Consider the following 21,053-nt stretch of genomic DNA (forward strand, 5'->3'; position numbering starts at 1 on the left):
GCCCGTGAAAATAATAGACATTCGCTGAAGTTTGGGCTGGTTTGTTATACAACAAAGCCTAACTGATACACACTCCCTAGGCAAGAACCAAAACAAGCTCACATTGTCTTTCTTTTGCCAGGGCCCATGTCCAATATAGGAAAAACATACAGCATTGCCTTGAACTTGAAAGAGTAAGATGATTCTGAAGTAATGGCAACCTCTTTCCTATCACCATCAGAAAGCCAGCCCAGGGCTTGCCTTTTGACTGTCTCAGACATGAGTCAGGCATGGAAGTAGTGAAAGGAATACAGTAAGCTCTCCAATGTTGTTTTTTGTTTGTTTTGTTTTGTTTGTTTTTAACAACCTTTTTTCTTGTCTGAAAGAAAGGGAAAACACCTTGCCTTTTGTGGTTAGGAAGAATCTCAGAACACCAATACTCTATCCAAAAATTCTCTTTGAATTTCCAATCATCTTTTTTCTTAGCCTATTCAAGATTCATTAGAGGTAAGTGGTCAGCCAATGATGGAAATCAATATTCTCTTACGATGTTTATTTGAGTCTCACATCTCGCATCTATCAGTGTGGTTAATGCCTTTGACAAAATCGAGTCTAAGGTAATTCCATTATAATATCTTGTATCATGTATTTATAGAATCTTTGCATAGGGAAGCCCTTTTGCGGTTTGATTTGAAATGGAGATGATTTAAAGAGAAATAACGACATGTTATTTCTCCTTCTCACTTTAATCTGGCTATTGTCCTTAGTGCTTCTGTTTTCTTTTTTTTTTTAATTTTTTTTTTCAACGTTTATTTATTTTTGGGACAGAGAGAGACAGAGCATGAACGGGGGAGGGGCAGAGAGAGAGGGAGACACAGAATTGGAAACAGGCTTCAGGCTCCGAGCCATCAGCCCAGAGCCCGACGCGGGGCTCGAACTCACGGACCGCGAGATCGTGACCTGGCTGAAGTCGGACGCCTAACCGACTGCGCCACCCAGGCGCCCCAGTGCTTCTGTTTTCAACAGAACCTCCATATTGCTAAATCCGCTGGTCCACTCATAGTACTCAACCTCTTAGGAGCATTGTAGACAATAGAAATATTTTTTACAATTGGCTTCCAGGACACTACATGATCCTGGTTTATCTCCCACTCTTAAGCTGATTCTGCTTATCTTTTTTTGTTGAATTTACCTCCTCGTCCTGATCTTTAAAAGTTGGAGTTCCCTGGGTCTTCTTCATCCCCTCATTATCATTGAACCCTAAGTGATTTCTTCCAGTAGCATTACTTTAAACGCCATCCATACATTAATGATTCTTACATTTATATTTTCTCTGCTCTGTCATCTGCCTTTGACTTTCATATTCCATTGTTTACTTGCCATCTTTTCTTGCTTATCTTATACTCATTTCAGATACAGTACATGAAACACAACTTGATCTCTATTCATAAATTTACTTTTTATTACTATTATTATTGAAGTATAGTTGACTCACAATGTTACATTAGTTTCAGGTGTACAACATAATGATTCAGCTTCTTTATATGTTAGTCTCTGTTCATCAAAGTTACCATCTGTCACCATATAACGCTATTACGATACCACTGACTATATTCCCTGGGCTGTACCTTTCATCCCTATGACTTATTCATTCCATAACTGGAAACCTGTACCTTCTACTCCCTTTCACACATAAAGCTATTTTTCAATTTTTTCCCTATACCTACTAAATAATAATGCCATTACCTTTGATCAAGGACAAACCTTTAACATCATCTGTGAGTTTCCCTTTCTTTCTATGCCATCATTTACTTAGGAAATTCTAACTTTCTACTTTCAAAGTAACCAAATAGAATTATCTTTTACCAACTTCCTGCATACGACTCTAGTCCAAGTCTACATGATTGCAATAGACTCCCATCTGGCCTTTATTCTTGAGGTCAGACAATGTCAGTTTCCTGTTAAAAATCTTTTAATAAATTTCCTTAGTGTATAGAAAAAAGAAAAAAAAGTCACATCTTTCTACAGTCTTTAAGAATATACATTATTTAATCAGTGGTTACCTATTCAATTTCATGTGCTGCTTTTTTCCCCTTTCCTCACTCTGTTCAAGCCACAGTAGCCCCTTCTAGTTCCAGAATGTGTTAAACCTGTGTCTGACTCAGGATCTTTGCATTTGCTACTCGTTGCCTAGAGCTCGATTAACACAGGCATTTCCAAATTTCCATGGTGTGTTCTCTCACTTGGTTATGATCTTCATCCAAATATAACCATCTGAGAGCAGCTTCTACTTCTCCTCTCCCTATATCTTTCCCCTGCTTTGTCCTTAAAGTACTTGGTATTTTCCAGATACTTAACTGACATGATCTGGTATGTCTAGTTATAAATTTTCCATCTTCTCCACAAGAATATACCTTTTATAAGGTCCATAGTGTTTTATATAAATATGCTACACACACATGTCTTAAATGAAATAACACATTTGCTCATAGGCAAAAATTCAAATGTCATAAACCAAGTCAACAGAAAATGAACAAGCTATGAAAAAATATTTGCAGGAATGTGACAGATGTAGGCTAATTAATGATATAAGCATATGTATAGGTTAATAAGAAAAATAATCAAGTAGAAAAATGAAATCAGGATATAAATGGGCTATTTATAGCAAGAGAAGTACAAATGTCCAATAAACAACATTCGAAGAGGTGGAAGGTTTACTTGCATTTCATAGCTTTACCTCACACAGTCCTCAGAATAACCTAAAGTGGCAGGTTCCATTACTATTGTCATTATATAGATAAAAAAATAAATCTAAGACAAAGAGCAATGAAGCAACTTACCCTATGTCAGAATACTAGGTAGGATGTATATGTTATGATATTTAAAAAATAAGATTTTATCTCTTTGTGGGAAAAGCAGAGAGAATTCTACAGACTTCATTCATGAAAATGAGCACATATGTAAAAATAAAAACAAAACTATTATCTACAGATGCACAAATTGTACATAAATGTACAGAAAAAGTGTCTGACAGGGTAAAGGCAAAACCAATTATAGTGGTTTCCTCTGGGAATAGAATTTGTGGAGGCTGGAAAAGCCACCAAGTTGTAACTTAATTTTTATGTACACTGATTTTTTTTTTAAATAATGAGAATGTACTTACATATTAGTATTATAATTTAAGAATTCCTAGTTAAGAATAAAAATTACTTTTGAGGGAGCTTGTAAAAATTGCATGCCTTTTTAAAAAATTAATGTTTAATTCACTATTCTATGTAGGCTTCAAAGACAAAGCCTAAAAAAGGCTATGCGTGAGCGACTGTCCATGTTTTTTCATTATATTCATTTGTCTCTCTCCCTCTTGTTAAAAAAAAGAAAAAAAGGTTTGGCTAATGAACAGAATGCACTCAGGTCTTAATAATTGAAGGGTGCTTGGGTGGCTCAGTTGGTTAAGCGTCCGACTTCGGCTCAGGTCATGATCTCGTGGTCTATGAGTTTGAGCCCTGCTTCGGGCTCTGTGCTGACAGCTTGGAGCCTGGAACCTGCTTCAGATTCTTTGTCTCCCTCTGTCTCTGGCCCTCCCGCTTCACACTCTGTCTCTCTCTCTCAAAAAATAAACATTAAAAAAATTTTTTTTAATTGATACCACAAAATGGGCATGTGGAATTAAACAAACAGGTAAGTGTCACGTCTCAGAAAATGAAAACCGGACATGCTTATTTATAGGACCCATCTTAATTCATTGCCATCAAAGTTAAATGGGAAGCTAATATTCAGCGCGTATCCCTTAGAAAATTCAAAAGATGCCCACACATCCACACCCCTGTTGATGCTATTGCAAGAAGAACTTAGTCAGGAAGATGAGGTTGGAGTCAAATGAATTTTCAGCATCCTGTTCAGAACTCTTGGAAAAGCCACCTCTATAACCTCATAGCAACAACTACTGACACATTGCAACCCACTTGACCTGCTCTCTACCTGGGCATCAGGTCACTGAAAAGGATAAGAAATCACACTTATATCTGCTTATATTTACACAAGGAAACTCTGGGAGAATATGCAAAATACTACTAATAATGGTTATCTGTGGGAAGGGGGGTGGGGACCAGGTCAATTATAAAAGAAATGTGAGACGTTTTGAATCATATAACTATACCCGTTCAAAAATATTTTATTAATAAACAATGTACTAGGAAAAAACTAAATTGAGTCTAATGAAACTTGGTAACAGCTTCAGAGGTCAACAAAAAAAGCAGATTTGGAAAAAAACAATGTACTAAGAAAAACTAAGTTGGGTCCAATGAAGCTTGATAACAGGTTCAGAGGTCAACAAAAAGCAGGTCTGGAAATCATTTTGCCTCTGGCAAAGTTTTGGTGAGAAACCATATGACTGCTGGGTCAGTTCAGAAAAATTCACATCTTTATGAGGATTTTGCTGCAGTTTATGCATTGAATTGTTTTCCTTAGGTGTAGTCTAGGATCAGCATCTGCTAAACACTCCATTAATTATGTAAAATTCTTACTGTTCTAAGAGAAAGTCTCTCCCACTGAAGAATTGCTGATATATCAATTATTCCTAATTAGCTCTTTGCTCCTTGGTCAGATTTGTCCCTGCAGGAATTTAAAAAGGAAACTACCCCGGGGTGCCTGGGTGGCTCAGTCGGGGACGACTTTGGCTCAGGTCACGATCTCACGCTTTGTGGTTCGAGCCCTGCGTAGGGAGGGCTCTGTGCTGACAGCTTGGAGCCTAGAGCCTGCTTCGGATTCTGTGTCTCCCTCTCTTTCTCTGCCCCTCCCCCACTCATGCTCTGTCTCTCTCTGTCTCTGAAATAAATAAACATTAAAAAAAATTAAAAAGGAAACTACCCCATCGTCAGAATTTTAAAAAAAAATTACAAATTAGTTTACAACATCCCTTAAAATATCTTAGAACTTCTAAACATGCCCTTTATTATTTCTTTTTGACATTGGGGGCTGGGTTCCTCAACTCTGAAAAACAAGCAGAGTTGAGGTAGAACTAAACTTCATTGTCTTGTTTCAGCTACAGGAGTGAAGGTTCAGGAGTCTTGCTGGAGTCCATCAACTATTGTGCCAAGTTGGGCTTCTCAGTCTAGCTTACAAAGAGGATCTGTGTACAAGTAATGTTTTAAGGAGGTATTTTCCAGGATATGAGTCATACTAGAGACAAAGGTATGGTCCAACTTGATCCTGCAGGGGAACTCTGGACCATGAGATACACCTCAAGATTGTCTCCAGCAAATGTGAGGGAACCGAAATTTAGTACTCCCACATGGGGAGTGGAGGCCCACTGCCTAGGGCAGTTAACTGAAGAGCCCCAGATTTAGCCATGGAAGACACAATGAAAGCCAAAGAGTGGAAGGAGGTTGGGGAAGAGGACAGGGAAGAAAGCTATAGAAATGTACAAAGGGGTTGGGGGCTGGGGCTGGAGTGCTATACCAATACATCAGATCTTAACCACAGACACAGAATGCATTTATGTACAATCTGTGTTTAGACCTAAGGCTCTTATGTTTGTTTGTTTGTTTGTTTCTAATTGTTGCCATACTTAACACTGTAAGCCAGAATTCAGTAGAAATTCCAATTCTAAATAGCATAAAAGAAGCTGCCTTAACACTTTGATTTTTAATAGCACTTGGTAAATTCATTAAATTAATGAGTTCCATTGAATAGCAAGGTAAGCATTCTTCTCTACGGTGATGTCTTCACTTAGTAGCCATAACTTAAGAAGCCTTAAGAAATTTAATCCAATGGGGGCGCCTGGGTGGCTCAGTCGGTTGAGCATCAGACTTCTTCAGCTCAGGTCATGGTGTGTGAGCTCGAGCCCCGCATCGGGCTCTGTGCTGACATCTCAGAGCCTGAAGCCTGCTTCAGATTCTGTGTCTCCCCCTCTCAATCTGTCCCTCCTCTGCTCACACTATGTCTCTATCTCTCTCAAAAATAAATAAACATTAAAAAAATAAAAAATAAAATAAAATATTAAAAAAAAGAAACTTAATCCATTGATTAAATGTTTCTAAAAGTGTCCAATTTGGATAAACTATTATAGAGTTAAAATTTCTATATCTGGGAGTCATTTTTCAATGATTAAGTGAAATATTTCAATAATGAATTTATGTAATAAATATTGTGCCAAGCATGCTCTGGACATTGAAAATAAAGTGGAAAACCAAACCCACAAAGTCCTTTCTCATAGAGCTTACATTCCAGAGTGGGGAGATAGACCAAAAATAAAGAAAGGTATGTGTCACATTATTTCTGATGTGACATTATTGATAAAATAAAATAGTGTGACAGAAACTGATAATAGTTTAAAAACATACATAAAAATAAAACTAAAATGCTAACAGAAGAAAATATAAACACTTATCTTTGAAACTTTGAGGTAAAAAACAATGTCGTAGGACCCAAAAAGCACAAATCATAAGACTAAGTAATTGGCTTTAAACACATCAATATAAAGAATGCCTGATCAGTGAATTGAATCATAGACAAAATTAACTAATACACAAAAATAAACTAAAAATGGATTTAAGACCTGAATGTGAGACCCCAAACCATAAACTCCTAAAAGAAAACATAGGCAGTAATCTCTTGGACATCAGCCTTAACAACATATTTATAGATCTATCTCTTCAGGCAAGGGAAACAAAAGCAACAATAAACTTCTGGGACCACACCAAAATAAAAAGCTTTTGCAAAGCAAAGGAAACCATCAATAAAATGAAACAGCAACCTACTCAGTGGAAGAAGATATTTGCGAGTGATATACCTGATAAGGAGTTAGTATTCAAAATATACAAAGATATTATACAACTCAAAACCAAAAAAAAAAAAAAAAATCGGATTAAAGAGTGGGTAGAGGACCTGAATAGATATGTTTTCCAAAGAAGACATACAGATGGCCAACAGACACATGAAAAGATGTTCAGCATCACTCATCATCAGGGAAATACAAATCAAAACTACAATGAGATATCATATCACACCAGTCAGAATGGCTAGTATCAAAAAGACAAGAAATATAAATGTTAGCAAGGATGTGGAGAGAAAAGGAACCCTCATGCTCTATTGGTGGAAATGTAAATTGCTGCAACCACCGTGAAAACCGGTTTAGTTTCCTCAATAAATTAAAAATAGAGATAGCGCATGATTCAGTAATTCCACTATTGGGTATTTACACAAAGAAAATGAAAACACTGATTCAGGGGTGCCTGGGTGACCCAGTCGGTTAAGCATCCAACTCTTGGTCTCAGCTCAGGTTATGATCTCATGGCTTCTTGAGTTGGAGCCCTGCATTGGGCTACGCACTGTCAGTACAGAGCCTGCCTGGGATTCTCTCTCCCTCTCTCTCTGTCCCTCCCCTGCTCGCATTCTCTCTCTTTCTCAGAATAAATAAATAAACTTTAAAAAGTTGAAAAAAAGAAAACACTGATTCAAAAAGATAAATGCAGCCTTATGTTTTTGCAGTATTATTTACAATAGTCAAGGTATGAAAGCAACTCAAGTGTCCATCTTTAGATGAATGGATAAAGAAGACATGATACAAATACACACACACACACACACACACACACACACACACAGAGGGGGAGAGAGAGAGAGAAAGAGAGAGAGGGAGGGAGGGAATATTACTCAGTCATAAAAAAGAATGAAATCTTGCCATTTGTAAAAACATGGATGGACCTAGAGAATATTATGCTAAGTGAAAGAAGTCAGAGAAAGACAAATAGCATGATTTCACTTACATGTGAAATCTAAAAAAACAACAAATGAACAAATAAAAAAAACCAAACTGACTCTTAAATACAGAGAAAAAACTGGTGGAGTCAGAGGGGAAGTTGGTGAAGGAATGGGCAAAGGTGAAGGGGATTAAGAGGTATAAATTTCCAGTTATAAAATAAATAAGTCACAAGATGAAAAGTACAGCATAGGGGATATAGTCAATAACACTGTAATAACATTGTACGGTGACGGGTGGTGACAGGCAGTAACTACATGCACCGTGGTGAGCACTGAGTAATGTGTAGAATTGTGGAATCACTATGTTGTACACCTGAAACTAATATGACATTGTATGTCAACCATACTTCAATAATAAATAAAATACATTTTTTAAAAATATTAAAAAATTAACTGATAATGACAGACTGGGAAAAGATATTTGTGATATCTAAAACTGATTGAGGATCAATATACAGACTATACATGGAATTCCTAAAAATCAAAAAGAAATGAATTGATAGAAAAAAATGATCCAATGATCTAACAAACAGACAAAATGGGAAATCTGCTAACAAGTAGGTAAAGTAATATTGTTTCATGCAATAATTGGAGAAATGCATATTAAAACAAGACAATACGCTTTTTTGTTTTGTTTTTTGTTATTATTTGTTTTATTTTGAGAGAGGGGGAGAGCACAAGTAGGGGAGGGGCAGAAAGAGAGAGAGAGAATCCCAAGCAGGCTCCGCACTAATAGAACAGAGCCTGACACAGGGCTCAGTCTCATGAACCATGAGATCATGACCTGAGCTAAAATCAAGAGTCAAATGCTTAACCAACTGAGCCACCCAGACGCCCAAGACGATACTCTTAACACATCATATGAGCCAAAGTTTAAAATCAGAACGTTGTTTAATGGAGTTTAAAATCAAATGTTGGAAAGTGTGTAGAGAAATGGAAAGCACCATGCCCAGCAGGTAGAAGTGTAACTATTACTAAATACTCTCCAATTAAAAACCAATTAACACACATATACCAAAATGAGTAGTGTCAAGCAAAAACAATTGATAAGGTCCAGAGCGACGTACCACTCATATGTATTGAAAATACACAAATGCAAAATGACACTGCATATTGTATAAGCGTATGTATACATCCAAGGTAAATCAACGAATACAATGGTGGAACTAGGGGAACAAAATTAAAGAATAGCCTTGCACAGAAAACTTGAAGAACTGTGCTCCAATTTTATATTTAGAATCTCTTGCAAAACTTTAACCACATTTTTATTGTGTTTCATATTTACCATGTTACTGGGATCCATGCAATACATTAATTCATTTTACAAGCTCTTGTGAGGGTCTACTGTGAACAGGCTTTATGCTGAATGTTAGGATTAGAAAGATAAATGACACGGGAGCATGTGGTCTCCTGGAGGGCAGGATGCATACTTAGAATAGGTTTGTATCTTCAGGTGATATCTGGACATTTTTTCACATAATGAGTATGATGGCTATTTCATTCAATGTGAACACTTTCTGCTCGTGGATTCTGCGCCTCAGATTTAAATTGTGAATTCCGTAAGACTAGCTAACTAATCCTAAGCTTCTGATTCAGCATTTATTCTGTTTTGCCACAGATTTTGGTCTGACTTTAAACATGTTTATTTCAAATGTTTATTTTGGATGCATAATAATGCAATCAGTCCCTGAATCCTTTAGGAAAAAGATGAAGGATAAAACACAATATATCTGACTAATTAGATAACCATATTTAAATGCAGGCATTTCATGCTTTTTATCCTGCATTTCCCATTGTTATCCAATATCAGATGTCAGATAGCAAATCTGCAAAGTAACTCTGAATGTTACAAAATATTTCTAGAAAACTTGAAAGGTCATAATACAAGAAGTAGCTTTAAGGAAATCTAAGCATGAAGGTTTTGGTAGGAACAATAGATTCCACCAGTGATTGGATTCAGCAAAGTGAAAACAAAACGGGAGTAAGCAGCTGCTGGAGAAAAGAAATGTTTCAGCTGTTTTCTATGCAATACGTCCCAGAAATGTAGCAAATGACATTTTACTTGTGCCCTAGAGCTCCTTCCAACTAAAAGTTCATTTCCTCTGAGCCTCGGAAGACCTGCAGGTTTAACCCACCTTGGCAGTCCTCAGGTAGGAGCCTGACTCAGCAACCCGCCCCAGCTTCCTGTTGCCTCTTTCTGAAACCCGTGACTGATGTAAGGAACCAGTCACTCTCCAAATGAGAGTGAGCTATTAGCTTCATTGTAGGGACACTCATTTGACTACAACAAAACACAACATTGTGGGAGAGAAAATAACACCTCAACTACCTTGCTAGAAATTGTAGATGTATTACTGATAGAAATATTTCTAGGTTTCAGACCTCTTTTTGCTTTACATTCACATTTAATTAACTGAGCACCTTCTAAGCATCTGAGCATAGGTCATCTTTGAAGCAACCCTGAATGACAAATATAATTTTCTTTGTTTTATGGTAGTAGATAATTGAAGCTCTGGTATATTAAAGGCTTGTACAAGATAACATAGCTTTAAAGTGAAGCTGTTTGAGGGTGGCTCAGTTGGTTAAGCATCTGACTTTGGCTCAGGTCGTGATCTCATGGTAGGTTCAAGCCCTGCGTCAGGCTCTGTGCTGACAGCTCAGAGCTTGGAGCCTGCTTCGGATCTGTGTCTCCCTCTCTCTGTGCCCCTACAGTGCGTGTGCTCTGTCTCTCTCTCTCTCTCTCTCTCTTGCTGTCAAAAATTAATAAACATTCAAAAAAAATTAAGTGAAGAATATGTACTAAACGTACTGTTTAAGTCACCCAGGGTCTCAAGACATAAAAATCCCAGACTATCTACAACAATGTATATTTATTGCAAGGATGACAGTGCATGAGGTAAGAGCAGAAGTCAGTTTGTTGGCAACCCATCAACTCAGATTCAGTTATCCAAATTTCATGAGGTAGAAGAGTCTTCATAAATACACAGAAAACTGGCTTGACAAGTTTTTTTTTTTTTTTAATTTTTTTTTCAACGTTTATTTATTTTTGGGACAGAGAGAGACAGAGCATGAACAGGGGAGGGGCAGAGAGAGAGGGAGACACAGAATCGGAAACGGGCTCCAGGCTCTGAGCCATCAGCCCAGAGCCCGACGCGGGGCTCGAACTCACGGACTGCGAGATCGTGACCTGGCTGAAGTCGGACGCTTAACCGACTGCGCCACCCAGGCGCCCCTGGCTTGACAAGTTTTAAGACAGAAATGCTAGCCACATAACCACCCATTTCCCAAAGGGAAGAGTTTGCTTGGGGTGGCTAGGATATCATCTGGTGTGCTAGAGTTCTATTGGGCAGTTTTGGCCAACTATCCCTGTGTGATCAGCTGAAGAAACCTGCTGCCCTGAACCCCCAAGCTAGAGGGGATCCTACACCACCCCCTCCATTTAGAAAAGGTTTCTTCTTAACAGACAGGTGAAAAATAATAAGTGTCTTAAAGAGCACAAAGACTCTTGGGTCACTTGTCACAGATGATCTGTAACCCGCACATCCTCTCTCTTGAGGAACGCCCTTCAAGCTCCAGAGAATAGCTACCCAACATCTTTTGCTCCACATTCTCAAAAGAAAAGCACATGCAGACGGAAGTCATGAAGGTTTGAGGGTTTTACCTCTGCTGCCTACTTTGGAAAAATATACTGCTTCAGAATGTGGGGGAAAGCTGAGTAGGTACAGCCTTCACGTAACTAAAAAGACTAATGAAGTAACTTCTTGCTACCTTCTTCTCAGATATTATGCTTCTGTTTCTTGCATAATTAAGTGTTGTTTCCGAGGAATAAAGATGGTCCATTTCATTGCTTCCCTTTATATCTCAATTTGTGGAAACTCATGAACCAGTGGGGTGTTTGCAACAGTTGCGAATGGTTACTGCGATGTGATATAGCCTTATATATGCAAGTATATATATGTACACATATGTATATATGTACATGTACATATGTATATGTATATATATGTGTGTGTATATATATATATATACATATATATATATACACACACACATTAACTTTAGAGAAAGAAACATAGACATTAGTGCAATACTAATTTTCTCCTGGGCAACTAAGAAGATATTGAATACTAGAATGGTAGATAATTATATTCTTTATAAAAGTAATTTAATAATTTAATTAAATGTTAAAAATTAACATAAAAATTCCAGACTTAAAACAAAACTTCCAGACTTATCTAAATAATGCTGACTTTCACAGGGATAAAAGGTACAACATAGTAGGTGTAGTCAGTGGTGCTGTAATAGCATTGTAGGGTGACAGATGGGAGCTACACTTGTGGGGAGCAGAGAATAACATATAGACTTTTCCAGTCACAAATGCTGGACACCTGAAGCTAATGTAAAATTGTGTGCCAGCTATACTTCAATTAAAGAGATAAATGAATGATCAAATGTTTCAATAGAAGGGATAAATAAATAATAAATGAAGAATGCTGACTTTAAGTTTCAATTTATAACTTTGGTTTAGAGATATGGTATGTGGGCCTCTGTTTCTTTTTCATTTCTTATTTTTTTAAGGAGGCTCCATGCCCAAAGTGGGGCTTGAGCTCATGACCCTGAGATCGAGAGTGGGATAGTCTATCAACAGAGCCAGCCGGGTGCCCCTGTGGGCCTTTGTTTCTTGATGCAAGATGACAGATGTTAGGAACTAGCCTGTATTGGGGTCAGAGAATAGTCCAGATAAAATTTGCTATGACCTGGGCAGCGGCTGGATACCTCCTTCTGACAAAATAAATTGCACTAGCAATGACTGCCAAGATTGGGAAAGACCCTTTGGGGCCAATTTTTTCCCCAAATGGGCATGTATGTGCATGCACTAAGGATATTTGGACTCCTCTGTCAGCTCATCCAGCATATGACAATATGTCATGGTTGGTATTTTCCAAAACTTAAATCAGAGATTGGCAATATTTCTGGGACAAGAAACTTCTAACTTCCTTATGAGCATTAGAGGAAGTGGGTCTAGGGCCTGCCACAGTAAAAAGCCTTTGATCATAGGAGCTAACATCACTCTTCTCTGCAATTGTAGTATGAATGGCAGGGTGGGGATGTTTATCCAGAGTCCTGTCACAGTCCAGAGACACTGAGAAGAGAAAAGAGCTGATGGCCATTTTGACTATGCCCTTCCATGAACAATATCCTCTTAAGTAAGTATCTATACTTACCCTTTAGCTAATAGGAGTTAAGGAGAACAATTCAGGGTCTTAAAAATGATAGAAATAATAGCAATAATTACAGCTACTAGTCATTAAGCCTGTATGTGTCAGAGGCTTGACATACATTAACAAACACAGAAACCATGCAAGGAACACATTAGTATGCAATACTGAAGATGAGAAAGCTGTGATTAAGTAAAGCAAAGTCAGTTACCTGGAGTAACAAAGTAACTAACTTCTAGAGCCAGGATTCCAACCCAAATTTGTCTGATTCCCAAACTCAGGAAAACATTGACCTTTTTCCTAAGCCTATTGCCTCTCTTGCAGAAAGGAGAACTTGTAGAGAAGGAGACCCTCAAAGAAAAGTACAATTTCGGGTAACATAAAGAATATCTGGGCCAGTGCTTTCCAAACTTGAGGTACACAGGAATCATCCATAAGTCTTGTTAATTACTAATTCTGTAGGTCTGATTGAGACCCAATGTTCTGCATTTTCAAAGCTTTCAGTAACAAGCCTCTGGTCTAACCCCATTATTTTCAGATGAGTAAAATGAGGTCCAGAGAAGCTAGGCGATTGGCTCAAGGCCAAGCAGTTTGTTCAGTGCGCACAGATTGATCTGGTTCTCTTTCCAGCTACACAACCTTTCAGTTAACTAACTACACAGAATGGAATGAGAGAATCAGATGACACCCATGTGCTTGAAAAGAACATTCCCCAACTGCTGGGGGTTATTGTGATCCTACACAAAGATGTTCAAAATGGGCACATCCTCATTGCTAGAGCATTTCAGTCTACTACATATCTTTTCAGGATAAATTCCACTCCCATATCCCTGTAGTCTGGTGCTATTTAATACTCAGATTAGAGATTCCCATGTTCTCTCTTTGTATCTGTTACCATGTTAGTGATTGTTTTACTTACTGCAATAGACATATTTCTGGAAAATTATGTGGAACTTTTTTTGATGCTCTGAAAGATCTTATTCTTTTTTTTTGGTAGAGGGTAATAAATTCTATTAAATTTTTGGAAAAAATCTAAAGTTGCGATTTTGTTTACCATAATCTCTCATTGGAGAAACACTAGGTAATTCGTGGAGTTTACAAACAAACATAACTTACCCCAGACTCCAATATGATGCCATGGCACAGATCCATGATTATTAATATGTGAGATTATGTTATCTACACTCAAAGATAATTGTGTTACATAAATAAGAGCAATTCAATTTGATATTTCTCAGAGTTCATCCTCTCAGTTTGGAGAAACATTCTTCTGACCAAAGCACTTTAAGTGGATTTCTCTGGAACCTACTACAATGCAGCCTGCTTTGGCAAAAGGAAAGTTAATTCATCTTCTGATTTCAGAAATCCTTTAACAAATAGTGTCAAAAATCAATCAAAAATGAGAGTGATGTGTGATAACTGTTTTTATTAGAGATGGGGCATCTCATAGAATAAGCATATATGTGATGGAATAAATTCCTCAGGCAAACTGATTCTCATTTCTCTAAGAGCCTTTTTAATTACGAGCAAAGTATGGGCCTTGAACATAACATTACATATTATCACAATCGGAAATGGCATTTATACACTATTCTTAGGCAAATCACATATTATACTTCCTTGAGTACATTAAGTAATTTCTTGGGAGCTTTTTGAACTGACTGTGTTTTAAAATCATGTCTATCTCCTTCTTGCCTTCTTTTGTGTGGCTGCCAATTCCTAAGTAGCTTTTTTATGCCAAGCTTAATCCAATAGGAAGGATCACAATAACCCCAGCAGTTGGGGAATGTTCTTTTCAAGCACATGGGTGTCATCTGGTTTCTCATTCCATTCAGCTCCTCTCCCTCCTCCCCTTCCCCACTGCTGGAGGATTTTAATTTCTTGGCCTTTCACTAAAGAATTAACCTGAGAATAAACTGAGATTAAATGGTACAGATTATTATAGTGACCATCAGGGGAAAATTATTATGTCAACTTTTCCCCTCTCTTCTTTATTCCCACCCCCCCCCCACCAAAAAAAATTGTTTATTTAAAAAGTTCTAGACTGCAAACAAATCACTTAGAGAATTATCACATCATGACATATGGCCAACCTGGATCACTAGTCATTTCCTAACATATAATTGAGTGTCTCTCCATCTGAGCCTAGGTCCATACTGTCCCCACTAATGTGAATGTATTCAATTCACTTAGATGCCTGCTAAGATGCTACTTTTTCCTCAAGGCCCAGTCAAAAGCCACCTCCTTGCATCTATTTCTCCTTTGTAACTGGTCTGCATGGATTTACTCTCATAAGAGTATAAGCTCCTGAGGTCAGTGCCAACGTCTGTTTATGTTGCTTTCCACAGGGACTGTATTAGTGTCTTGTTACTGGTGGAGTTCACTACTAGACTGATGGAGGTCACAGGACAACAAATGCCAAAGTTTCCATAAAGAATCAGTACCATAGAAACACACAACTTCCTTGGGGTGCCATCATGAATAGTAACCAGCCAGTCTCCTGGTCATCCGTTTATTGCAGGTTTTGCAACATACCTGAATGAACTGATCTATGTTGTCCATCACTTTATAACTGTGTTTCTCAAAAGGTTGTATTCAGATCTTTGACAACAGAACCAACGGGGGCTCTGGTTTAAAATGGAGATTGTTGGGGGGCGCCTGGGTGGCGCAGTCGGTTGAGCGTCCGACTTCAGCCAGGTCACGATCTCGCGGTCCGTGAGTTCGAGCCCCGCGTCAGGCTCTGGGCTGATGGCTCAGAGCCTGGAGCCTGTTTCCGACTCTGTGTCTCCCTCTCTCTCTGCCCCTTCCCCGTTCATGCTCTGTCTCTCTCTGTCCCAAAAATAAATAAACGTTGGAAAAAAAAATTTAAAAAAAAAATACAGATTTAAAAAAAAATAAAAAATAAAAAAAAAATAAAATGGAGATTGTTGGGCCTTACCTGAGATCTTCTGAGTCAGTATCTTCAGAGATAACATCTAGGAATATGATTTTTTTTTTAAACAACAATCCTATGAGGACCTTAAGCCTACAAATCTTTGAGAATTGCTGATTCAGAGTAATGAGATTTCACCTTCTTGATAGCCAAGGACATTTAAATGCTTGAAGAAAAAAAATGGCTGGTAAAGATAGAGAAAAATATACAAAGCATGACTTTAAAACTTTTCTGACTTGGCCTGTTCTAAGGTGGAGTTTCTCAAAGGCAGAGACAAGTATAAAATGGAATCGAATATCCCTTGCAGCTAAATGATCCCCTAATTTTTGTCACAGCAGTAAGAGAGCCACAATTTTTATTTGGAAGATTGACAACTGTTTAATTAAAAAAAAACAACAAACTGATTACCATGTCTAACTACAGAAAGGATGGATAAGCAGTTTAGGCAAAACTGTTCAAAATTAATCCATTGCCCTTCCATTTTAAATAATATTCTTCCATTTCTGACCCATTTTTCTCTTTCCTAACATATTTTCCTTATTTCTTTTAACTGAAGTAGCTTGTGATCTATGAAGAGTCTGTTGAAATGATGCGTGGGAGGTTTATCTTTTCCTCCAAGGGGAAGCTCTCGAAAGGGCAAAAGCTCTATTTTGCTATATGCTGTTCAGGGTCATAAACTCCCTGGAAGCTGGGTGATGAATGCTCATATAATAAATATGTTCCCTTTTCCCGTTAGCTTTACATTAATTTCATCTCTTCCAGTGAGTAAATGAAGGCAGACATATTGGACAAGAGATTTCTCAAGCTTATGGGTTGGCAGTTGATGTTTTTGCTGAAACTGGTTAGTTTGGGGATCATATAATTATTTTTTCCTAGAGAAACATTCACAAAAAGATAAATTAGAACTTCCAATGAAACGGTCTTTGGTTCCTGTTCAGGGCAGTAGGCGTGACTGCTGTGTGTGCGCATGCAAATACTTCTGTACTCCTGGAGAACTGCCCACCTGCTCTCCTAAAGTCAGGTATTGCTGTTGAGTTGCTATTGCAAATAGAGTGTGTGTAAAAGGGCTGTGTCTTTTCTGGGTGGCAGCATTTAGTTTCTAGTGGTTGATGCCGCTGGGGCACCCATGGGAGCACATATTAGTGCCAAGGTGCCTCTCCTGAGAGATACAATCTGAGAATTTACTTTAAGGTTACAGAGCTTTGTTTCCAGTCCTTTTCATTAGCTGCCAGTTTCCCCTCAGACAGTTGTTCTTAATTATCAGGCTTGATTGCCCTAGAAAACTGAGGAAGATATTGTAAAATATCTTCTTCCTGCTTCACAGAAATCTCCAGGATGAAACTCTACCTGACGTTATCTCACATCACTCACACCTGTTCTTCTTGGAGTTCAGTCTCTGGGGTGTTTCAAGGGGCCATGTGCCTAATCTCTGAGGAATTCCTCAGGGTCAAGGTACAACAGGTCTAGGCCTGTTGTAATAAGCTACAACTAGCATTTTTCACTAACAAAATAGTTTCTCTTTCTAAAATTACAGAAACACAGATTATTTCACAGGAAATGGCAGTATAGTTGGTTTCTTTTGCCAGTATTGGCTACTTCTCTTGATCCTCTTGCTTTGTCACCTCTGAGTTGTAGTGAACCCTAGTTCCTAAACATATTCCAAATGATATATTTCAAAAATTAAAACCAATCTCAGAATTAGACTAATACAGCACAAGAGTTTTAAGTTATTATTTAGATATATATATGGATGATATACATGTTAGATATAAATATTGATATATATGTGTATACAAAGCACTTATAATTTAATGTAAGGCATGAAGAATAGACAAAAACCTCTATCTGACTACCATGAAGTTTAAAAAGTAAATTATTAAGAATGTTTTTGAAGGCCTCTGAGTAAGCCTCTCCAATCCTACCTATTTACCTCCTTTCAGAGATAACAGTATCCCAAATCTGAATATGGGGGATATCATGCCCCTACTTTTATTTATAGTTTTACCACCTATATTTGTAATGTTATATGTTTTTATTTTGCTTGAACTTGTGTGCTTTTGAATATTATATAAATGGAATTAAACTATGACTATTCCCATATAATTTGCTTTCCACTCAATATTATGATCATGAGATTTATATGATTTGTCACATATAGCTCTGAATAATTGACTCTTTGTTGCCAATGGTATCTCACTGCATATTCCAATGAAATACATATATTCATTCCAGTATTGACTGATATTTGGTTTTCGTCCAAGATTTTTTTTTGCAATTGCAGATTATGCATATCTGAGTATCCCTCTGCATATACTTTCAAATCAGAGATGACTGAAATGAGCCCTACAAGCAAGTGCTATTGAACTTAGTTTGAAAAATCTGGTTTTTCACTGCAAGTCACTGCAGAAGCAGTTTGGTGCAGAATATTTTAGGGAACCACACAGTATCGAAGAGCCCTGAGTGTCTCCATAAATTATCATAGTAAATGGAGATAATTTGGGATGAGGCAGAGAGGAAAATGACTTCAGCATTCCCTACAGAACAAAACAGAATCGTCTCGGTAGGACTGGAAGCAATAGGAGAACTGAAGTTCATGCAAGTATGACTCAGCCCAGATGCAGAAATAATGAGAAGCAAAGCCCCTTCCCGAACAGGGCGGAGTAGAGGCCAGTGTGGTTAACCTTCAAGAAGACGAGAGATCCTCTCTCTGTTAGGCAGAAGGCACCGACAAGAAAATTCCAAGTACAAAGAAAGGCAATGGGCCCTGAATCAGAAAAGTTTTAAGAATTACAATTTTTTTTTTCTTTCAAGGGAGGAAGGCATAACATGAGAGATAATAATAATTGGCTCCTATAACAAGAACTTCTCTCTAAAATCATCGCTGTATTCTTCAGAGGCACCTTGAAATGTTTAGTGAAAATTGGCATTCAGAGCTAAATAACTAAGGCAAATAGAAAGACAGAAATTGAAAATTGGGAGGGAAAAGAGAGAACCCAAGGATCCTCGGCACTACGTGGAAGAAGAAAGGGAAAGGGAATGCTGGAGGGTGGGAAGGCGGTGAAACGCATCTTCGGAAAACAACTGTAAACAAGCATGTTAGCTTGTGTAGTATTGGGTCCTCCCTCACTTCCCACGCAAGGCCTTTATAAAGGTCTGCATTGCCCTCATAGCTTTCATATGACTGGATTTTTGCAGAAACCTCGCGATTGTCGGGTTATACACCTCAGCCCATCTACTATAACACAAAGCACCTAAGGATGGAAGAAGAAGCCCCCAAAAAACATGAAAAAGTTAATTCTTGGAATCCGGAGATTGGTAATTTCGCAGGCCAAGGAAGTAGAGTTTTACGGCAATCCTAGATTTCATTGGGCAGGAAGGACCCAGCTGACATCTTTTGATAATATTAATCTATATCCTTATAGAAATGTTAATTAACATTTTACCTACATAGGGATTCCATGTATCCTTCTTTCTTGTAAAAACAAATCTTAACAGGAACTAAATATATAAAAAATGAAAGTGTCTTATCAAACTTTCTCCATTTTTCCCTCATCTCAGTATCATCCCCAGAGGTATTCACTGCTATTCATTTGATAGATTTCCTTCTGGAGCATTTTCTTTTCATTTGCATACATATATTCTGTAGCCTTTTTTACAACTCTTTTTATTCTGATACTATCCTCTCGGTAAGAGATTATAAATGTGAAATTCTGTACTTTCTGTTTTAGGAGGTAGTCTGAGTCAAAGAGGACTGCCTTCTTAAGAATGGTATTCCTAAACTAGACTTCTGGATATATACCCAAAGGATGGAAAACACTCTTTCCACATTCTTTTTTTTTCTTTTAAGTTTTTTCAAAAGTTTATTTTTGAGAGGGAAAGAGAGAGCGTTAGCAGGGGTGGGGCAGAGAGCGGAGGAGACACAGAAAACTAGGCAGGTTCCAGTCTCTGAGCTGTCAGCACAGAGCCCTACATGGGGCTCAAACCCTCAAACCGCCAAGATCATGACCTGAGCCAAAGTCAGATACTTAACCCACTGAGCCACCTAGGCACCCCACACTCTTTCCATGTTCCAAATAGAGCAACACATAATGAAGTATTGCCACTATGTAAGCCTTTTCTAATAGAATGATTGGGAAAGTGGGTAAAAGAGCAAGGAACTTTTTGCTCCTTCCCTACTTAAACCGAATCCTGTTTTCAAGTCTGACTCTGGATGGATTGGTGTGCCTCCTAATCTCTCTCGAGGCTGCTATCTACAGTCTGAGAAAGTTCCTTATGGAGTTTGCTTGCCTCTGTTTCCCTATTTGAAATCAGAACTAGGCTGATTCCTTCATTCGAAATAAGAACTGGGATGATTCCTTCAATAAAGTTTTAGAATGGCTTAAACAAATTGCTTTGCCTATAATATCCTTTTTACATATACATAAGAACACGTAATACAAACCTGTCTGAAAAAATTCAAAGTACTGTCCTTTTCAATAGTTACAAGTTACGAGCGCCTGACTGCCTCTGTCAGTAGAACATGTGCTTCTGATCTTGAGGTCGTGACTTTGAGCCTCACGTTGTGGATACAGTTTACTTTAAAAATAATAATTATAAATTTAAAATTCTAAGTGAAAGCATTATATCAGAGTTTAGTGGTCAGCGTTTTCTTTTCGTTAGTGGTACATAAAATAATCAGGTATTTCATAATTGATAGCTTCTTAGACGTACTGAAATCTGGTATTTCTAGCCTGTGCAAAAGCTAGGGGACAGACACGTGGACCAGCTTCCTACAATAAAATGCACCTATGTGAGACTTAGTGTCAGTCTGACCTTTGTGAATCAACAGGCTTCCATTTTTTTATGGCTTGAGTGATGGCTGCTGTCTGGGCTGGTCAAGCACAGTGGTTCAGGAAGTGTCCTAGAAGTTTGTTTCTAATCTGTTTTTCTAGCAATTGAATGACTCTGTGAGCTATATAACATCCTGAAACAAATTCCTTTTATGCAGATATTGCTGTTTGCATCTAAGAATCTTAAGTGACACATGAATTACATTTGAGAATACAGTTTATAGTAAAATTGCTAGAGAAAGGATAAGCAATGCATAAATGATTCTGAGCCTTTATACTCACTTGGAAAAAAAGCTATGTTTGAGTTCCACTTCACATGATACATGAAATAAA

Source organism: Lynx canadensis, chromosome C1 (genome assembly GCF_007474595.2).
Source record: "Lynx canadensis isolate LIC74 chromosome C1, mLynCan4.pri.v2, whole genome shotgun sequence".
NCBI classification, from domain to species: Eukaryota; Metazoa; Chordata; class Mammalia; order Carnivora; family Felidae; genus Lynx; species Lynx canadensis.